We start from the raw sequence: 6,000 nt of genomic DNA, 5'->3' as shown, positions 1-6,000 counted from the left end.
GAGCTACACCATCTTGAATGACACTCCGAAGGGAAAGAAATTGTCTCGTGCCAAAGGATGAATCTCTGAAATGCTCAAAGCACATGATTAGTCCGCAAACATGTTGTCATCAATCACCAAAACTACATCTAGAAAGATATGCCTTAACACCCGGGAGACGAAGTTTGTGTTTGTGTGAGAGAAAGAGATTTCACATGGAGAATCATAGTTAGAGACACATAGCAGGGAGCGAGATATACTTAGAGAGAGATAGAGTAATGAAGGTCGAGGGAAAGAGTACCATCAGTGTGTTGCGAAGATAAATGATCATTTTCAACATACAGGTAGCACGAGAGATACCCGAGAGACGATGAACACGTATAGGTCTAGAGAGATACTCCTATATAAGCATGAGTGATAGCTATATGCGACGAATATCTGGATTAAAGGGGATTAAAATATTTAAACTGGGGTTCACGACATCGATAATATCATAACGCAAATTTGTGTATGAAACATGCATATTCATTTGAATTTGGGGACATGTGTAACGTTATATAGTTTATCAATATTAGTGATCCATAAATTCTTTAATTAGAGACAATGCATGATTTATATGCAATTAATGTCTAAACGGGATGACACTATATGTTGCGTGTGTGAAACACGTTATACATGTTTGAGAAGTAAAAAAACCGCATGAAACACACATTAATTGGAGACAGTTAGCAAGGAATGCATACATTGGATTTCAACATAAAGTAGTTTCAAATATTTGGAAATCCAAATTAAGATGGATACAGCCTTATGAATCTGAGATCTTGCCATTTGTAAACCATATCTATGTATAAAGGGTGTTGTGCCTTTGAAAGTATATATAAAAAAATGATGTATATAGAATTTTATTCCAATCGCAAATGGATCCTGCCTGAAGAAAAATAGAATACAAACTGGATTCGAAGTGAGTTGGCACGGTAAACGTGCACTCTTGCTCTGCAAAAATTTGAACGAAGTGGGGAAAGTCGCAGTAACCGCCCGAAATCAAAATCTGCGAGATGGAAATTACTGCCTATCCCTGAGACGCAAAGCCTATCGGCTCGATTTCTATAGGTTTTGATAGGGGTAGGTTTGTAATTTCACTCAAACGTGACATAACCGCCTCTCACCCGGATTCATACACGGTGGGCGCCAAAACATAGTGTCTCCTCGGCCGAAATTTACTCCCTCCCCGATTCATACACGGTGGGCGCCAAAAGCAAACTCTCGTCGGCAAATATTCGGTGTATGCGAGATTACCGTCCTATCCCCAACCGATTAATATTGTTGTGATGTAGGAAATTTTAAACGGGGGCTAAGTTTTTAAATTTCCTTGCATTTGAGACAAGCGCGCCCTGAAGACATGGTTCCCCCCGTCCTCTCTCCTTCCATTTCCCCATTCGTACTCTGTGGGCGCCAAAACACCCTCTCCACCCCAGCCTCCTCCGTCCTCCACCCCATCCACCGCCGTCCTCCTCCACCATGTCGGAGCTGATACCCTGACGCCGTCGGCCATTATAAGAGATCGACCTCTCTCATCCACTGCTTCGGACCGGGATCCTTGCATCCTGTCCTCTCGCTTCATCCCCACCGTCGTCCACCTTGCCGGCGGCGCTCCTGCGACCGTCTCGTCCACCGCGCCCTGCCGCCACCGTCTACCCTCCAAGATCTGCTTCCATGCCGCCGACAGCCACCGCTACCGCAGCACCGTCAAATTCTCAGCAGATGCATACACGGCGCCACACCAGAGGCGGTACTCTTTCATATCTGCTCAACTTATTTATCGTAGCAAGAAAATAGATCGCCACTGCTTTACTCTGATTTCTTGTCCATCACTTACTTGCTAGTTGAAAGCAAACATTGGTTGCGAAGTTGCCTTTGTCCGGTTTGCACCTTCAGATCCGCCATGGCCCGCTCAACACTATACTCCTAATGCTTGTGGTTTTCCCCTTTTATATTCCACAATAGTTAAATGACAATAGACTAAATTTCAAAATTGGGTCCGACGATTTTTGAGAGCTCGTCGGAGTTCGCCGGTGCAAAGGAAGGGGCTCGGGTGGGGATGGTGGTCGTGGGGGCGGTGGTGGGGCCTCGCCGAACGAAGAAAACTCGAGGTGGGTGGGGGCAGGGTGGGGGTGGGGGTGGCGGAGGAACACAGGCGATGGGTGCCGGTGGTTCGGCCGGTGGCCCGTGCGGTGTTCTGTATGGGAAGAATCAGAGACGAGGAAGAAGAAGGGTTAGGAGACGTAGGATCTTCATCCAACAACCTGGAATGGTCGACCGACCCAAATGACAAAAGTCACGCGACTTGCATGCAGACATGCAGAATATGCTTCGTCTTCTGTTCTTTAACATGTTCCTCTTCTATTCTTCTTTAGTAAGCATAGTATGTTCCTTGTCAGGAAGGGGAGCAGGGACATCTGCAGTCGACACCTCTATTGGGCCGGTTCTGCTAAATGATTTCACACTTCGAGTTGGTCTGCCATAATACCCCGGAAATGGTGGGAGCCGCGCGGTATTTGATAGACTAAACTGATAGTAATAGCTATGCGCCTTCAGATGAATAGAGCTGGCCTGTAGGTGATCGATAGGCTGCATATTAGTAGTGGCAAAACCCTATGTTTTCCAGCCAGTTCCGCTTTCCCGATTTATTTATGGTGGTTATGGTGTACTCCTATTATCTACACTACGATCTGCCTACTGGCTCTGCGCTCTCGTTATCATGGTTTGGCAATAAACTTTCTATATGGTATATTATGAACCTATCGTCTGCCAACTATCCTTACATCTGGGGGCCCCAACAGGGAGCTTATTTTTGTGTGTAGTTGTGCCAGATTATATTAATCTACTCACCATATTACAGCACACATGGACTCTCTCATCAGAATCCAGTGATAGCACGCAAGGGTTTACAGGAAGCCTCTATTATATTACAATATCCTCTGCATTACAAAGATAATCTCACTACTATTTGTGTTTTCATGCTTTACAGATATTGTACGTAATCAGAATGAATATAAGAATGTGCACATCAAAAGAATATTGCGAAACAGTTCAATGGGTAACAAACTTGGCATCAAGGGATTGAGGTCCATTGTGGATGCAATGAAACCCACATGCTCTCAGCCTATAGATTCGTATTCAGAATATGATCCTAATGACTATTCTGAGCTCAAGGAGTCAAAGGCAGATGGCCTATCCTGTTCACCCAATAAGGTGCATGTTCTAATTTGGCAAGGTTTTATTGGTTGCACATATCTTGCATAAGGTGTCTTGCATTTGTTTTGCTTCGTGGCACCACCATCTTCTTAGTTTACTCATGATATATGTGAAGATGCCATGCCCATCCATTATCAACACCTATTCCATTTGTCGTCATACCATGTTTTTTCATTCAAATGTTGTTCTTATGTTTCAGACATCCAAAAGGAAGAGGGTGATTGCAGAACCTGAAGGAGTACAAGCAAAGTCCTTGAAAAAGGTGGTGCTACCGGAGAAATCACATAGCACCCGACGTATATTGGCGATCGAACCAGCGCCACAAAACCTAGGATATCGCAACTATGTTGGTCATATCGTTGTCCTTACATTCATACCTGGTGGATTATGTGACATCGTTGTGCATTATAGCTTGCTTATCCACTGTTCGCTCCAAATTATCAAATCTATATTAATGCTAATGTAGAATAAACCCAATGCCTATGAAGAAATTTAGTTCTGCATTGTTCTTGTAAGTATCTGTTGTCCTTCATCACTGTACTTATATTTGTCAGCTAGTTCTTCATGTACACTTTGCAGCTTATTTTCCCTTGTCCTCCATTTTTCTACACATTAGATCTACATTTACTCTTGCCAAAATATTGAATAAAACCAATGTTACTGAAGAAGTTTAGCTCCACATTGCTCTTGTCAGTGCCTTCTGCGTGTATGTTGTATTTACATTTGTACTCTGCATCTTAAGTTAAATAATCGCCATTTGTTCCTATATTTTCACATCTATATTTACTCTTGAAAAAATGTAGAATAAAGGCAATACTCTTGAAGAAGAGTGTGCGGTAAACTTCTTGAATTGCCCCCCATCAATATGGACAAGGCCTTTATAGAGCCTGTCTTCACTACTAATGTAAGTTTGTCCTCCTCGGGCCTTCAAACTTTGTTGTTTATATTTGGATAGCTATGAGTGCAAATGTTGTTTATTTTTGTCGTCTGCATCAAATTGCTTGTTCAAAGTTTATAAAGTAGAAGTACATAAACATAAGTTTGTCCTTCTCAATTTCAGTCTTTAGTTGTACAATCTAGTTCCTTATTCGTACCATGTAAATTAAACTAAACATAGCAAGTTATCTTCTTTACCACCATGTGTATGCTTGTGTTCTTGATTTGTAATCCAGTGGTGTGGTGAGACTACCAACAACAGCACAATGTCATATCCTGCTATGTCTCAACTATGAACAATGCCATATCATATTAATGTTATTTAAATCGTGTCTCTTTATTTACCAATCTAAAATGGTATAAATTGACAGCGCACTCACCATTCATGCTTATACGTTCTTGATCTGTAATCTAGTGGTCTGGTGAAGCTGGCCGCTCCTGCACAATGCCATTTCTGCCGTCTTAACTATGAACAATGCTTATTATGTTAATGCTATTTTAAACCATGTCTCTTTATTTCTGACAAACAAATGAGATGAATTGACAGCGCTGATGCTTATACGTGCAAAACATGTTATCTACCTACTTGTTTCTCTTTCAGGGTGACAACACTGCTGCTAGGAAGAACTGCCACAATGATAGTGAGACGAACCCATTGTTTGTCCCTCTAACACATATTCCAGAGGAGAAGGAAACACATATTGAGGGTAGGGATACAACCACGAAGTCACATCTTGATGTAGTGTCAAACTTACTCAGTGACACAAGCTCGATGAAGTCGCTGCCTGAATCTGTTTGACTTCTTCAGTCTGAAATTCAAGCAGAAATACATGCTTCCGCTCAAATACGACTGGAACTCCAATCTCTATGCAAGATTAACCGTAAGTACAAGACTTTTATTGATGCTATGCAGCTTAAGTTGGTGGAAATGAGCGCCAAAGAAGCACAGTCTCGTCAGGTTGCTAAGCTGCTTGCGCTGCAGCTCCTGGGTCGGGCTAACCTTTCTTAAACTGTGTTGAAGTGCTGTCGGTTCTGTATATTATTTTGTCTGCCTATTAACTTCCACCGGTGGCGACCTGCCCAGTTTATGTAATCTGTTGTCTGGTTGCCCTTTATTATCACTGGCGCCGAACTTTGATGCCGAGGGGATGTAATATGCTGTAATTTCTTTGTTGTATAGTCCAGGTTTATTCTTGGTCGGTATGCTGTAGTTTAGGCCGGAAGGTTCAGTGGATCTCAGTGTTGTCAGTCTTCAGGCCGGCCCGTTACTCATATGGGCCAAAACCTGGGCCTATAATCATCTTGGGCCATTAGCAGGTCTAAACCTAGAGTTGTTTCCCGCCTTTAACATGCCGAGTAAAGTTCTGTCCAGTTGGGCCAGAGAATACCATGGGCTTTTAACAGGCTAAAGCCTAGATTGGGCTAGCGTTGAGGCAAAAAAATCATGGGCAAATACAGGCTGAAATTGCCTAAGGCCCATGTTTGTCCCAAATAGGATGAGCAGTTAACAGGCCAAAATATATCTCGGGCCTATTTGGCCCAATAAAATTATGGGCTTTAAGCAGGCCGGTATCTACGCGGGCCATAGGCCAAAAAGTGTCACAGGCCATTATCAGACGGGCTGTAAGCAGGCCGGATTCAACGCGGGCTGTAATTAGGCCCAACTGTTACATGGGCCATTAACAGGCCGATATGCCAGTTGGGCTGAAATTTATCCACGAAGACTACGGGCCGTTAAGAGGCCTAAAGTTACTTCGGACAAGAAATAGCCCAGTTTCTACATGGGCCGTTAAATGGCCTAGAGTTAAACCGGGCCGACAATGTCCCAGA

This window comes from Aegilops tauschii, chromosome 7 (assembly GCF_002575655.3).
Source record: "Aegilops tauschii subsp. strangulata cultivar AL8/78 chromosome 7, Aet v6.0, whole genome shotgun sequence".
NCBI lineage: Eukaryota > Viridiplantae > Streptophyta > Magnoliopsida > Poales > Poaceae > Aegilops > Aegilops tauschii.
This window is presented reverse-complemented; position numbering follows the sequence as displayed.